Source organism: Engraulis encrasicolus, chromosome 11 (assembly GCF_034702125.1).
Source record: "Engraulis encrasicolus isolate BLACKSEA-1 chromosome 11, IST_EnEncr_1.0, whole genome shotgun sequence".
Lineage (NCBI taxonomy): Eukaryota > Metazoa > Chordata > Actinopteri > Clupeiformes > Engraulidae > Engraulis > Engraulis encrasicolus.
Window position 1 is genome coordinate 20,145,705 of NC_085867.1, and position 2,500 is coordinate 20,148,204.

At 48.8% G+C, this 2,500-nt stretch overlaps 1 protein-coding gene across 1 annotated transcript in view; it reads left to right on the forward strand.

Annotated features, from left to right (window-relative positions):
* phf24 (PHD finger protein 24) overlaps positions 1-2,500 on the forward strand; it is a 90,701-nt gene that overhangs the window by 60,313 nt on the left and 27,888 nt on the right. The gene's annotated exons all lie outside the window — the stretch shown is intronic.

Below are 2,500 nucleotides of genomic sequence, written 5' to 3' on the forward strand. Positions count from 1 at the left end.
CAGCCATGATTAAAAATTAATTGAACTAAAGAGCGGGAGTGGCTGGACCAGGTTGTCAGCTTGATTAGAGATGTTCTAGTGTCCAGAGTCCACAGATGCGATTGTTGCCGGGCCTCAATCCCCAGTAATTATCAGGCTCATCAGCTGAAGTGCACTCTGGGTAATTGTTTTGACACTGGCCAATGAGGAGGATCCGTGTGATGGGTTTCGGTGACCACAGGAGAGGGTGGAGGAGTGAAAGGTGGTGGGAGAAGATACGGTTGGGGCGTGGGGGAGTGTGGTGGATACTTCATGATGGTGATCTGGAGGGTGTGCTGCATACAATACACACACACACACACACACACACACACACACACACACACACACACACACACACACACACACACACACACACACACACACACACACACACACACACACACACACACAGAGAGAGAGAAACACACACACAAACAAACAAACAAACAAACAAACAAGAGTGTCACAGCTAAGGAAACAGAGCAGCAGCTTCTCCCCAGGATCGTATCATCTCCACCCAGGCTAACAGTCTCATTGCACGCACTTTACACACACACACACACACACACACACACACACATGCGCGCGCACACACATGCACGCGCACACACGCGCGCGCACACACACACACACATACACACAACACACACACACACACACACACACACACACACACACACACACATACACACAACACACACACACACACACATTGAATAACCACGCACATGCTGGATAACCGAGACTGACAATGTCAAAGGAGACAAACAACTATGTGGATATTAGTGGAGCAAACATGTGCGTTCACACACACACACACACACAGACACACACACACACACACACACACACACACACACACACACACACACACACAGTCGCACTCACAAGCACACACACACACACACACGCACACACACACACACACACACAGTCGCACTCACAAGCACACACACACACACACACACACACACACACACACACACACACACACACACACACACACACACACACACACACACACACACACACACACACACACACACACTCCTCTTGCAAAGGGAGACAAACAACAAGCAACGGCAGCGAGATTAGTGGAACAGCAACGGTAGCAGCACCACAGAAGGACAAAGGGACGCTTGAGCCCTCTGTGGTCTGTGCGCCCCCCACCGCAGTGTGATCGATGTCTTCATAAGCAGTCCACATTAGCTACACACCCCCCCCCCAGCATCACCACACACACACACACACACACACACACACACACACACACACACACACACACACACACACACATAGATACATAAACACACACACACACACACACACACACACACACACACACACACACATCCATAGACCCAACCATGCCCAGCAACACAGACAGGTACACACACACACACACACACACACACACACACACACACACACACACACACACACACACACACACACACACACACACACACACACACGATCCTGTGCTAATATGAGCGTGCCATGATTTGATCTCGCTGGTGGCACTGCAGCCATGTTTTTTTTCCCCCATCCATGCAGCAGGAGGTGGCCGCTGTTTCATGACCGCCTGTCTCTAGGATACATGGATGTTTATTTAAGGTAGCCATAGAAACACACACATGAATGTTGTTATAGCATGACATCATCGACATGCAGAAACATTTGAGGAGTGCATAGGTGTGCCCTTGTGTGAGTGTGTCCTTGCATGTGGATGTGTGTGTGTGGTGGTGGTGGTGGGGGGGGGGGGGGCTCAAGCGTCCTTTCGTTTGTGTGTGTGTGTGTGTGTGTGTGTGTGTGTGTGTGTGTGTGTGTGTGTGTCTGTCTGTCTGTCTGTCTCTGTGTGTGTCTGTCTGTCTGTCTCTGTCTCTGTGTGTGGCATGGGCATTGTTCTGTATATGGCTGTCTCCCACTGACCTCTACATCTGGCTCGTGTGTCTCCTCGTGAGGGGGCGAGGGATGCAGTCAGCGGCTCTTTATGTACCTCTCCAGCTATTTGGGAAGGTCAGTCAGTCCTGCTGCCCTTTGTGATTGATGCTTCTCTAATCCATCAACCGTCCATCAATTCTTCTTTCCTTTGAAAAAGAAGAAAAAATCCAAGGCACTCTCTTTAAAAGTAAAAAGCCTTTATTTCATGGCTTGGTTTGCATGGCTTGGTTTTTTAAAGGTTAATTGCAAACCAAGCCATGAAATAAAGGCTTTTTACTTTTAAAGAGAGTGCCTTGGATTTTTTCTTCATTTTCAACGTCTACATTTGCCCATCCAAAGAGCACCTCAAAGAGCACCTTTTTTGAGTCCAGGCAGCGCTCTTACAACAAAGACTTTTTGTGAATTCTTCTTTCCTATTCTATTTGGTGGGTGTTCATGTATACTGAAGTTGGAATGTACGGCTGTGCAGGACGACGCTGGCTGGAGGCTGGAGACTCTCCATACAGTCCAAACTGTTATCACCAACACAGCTGAT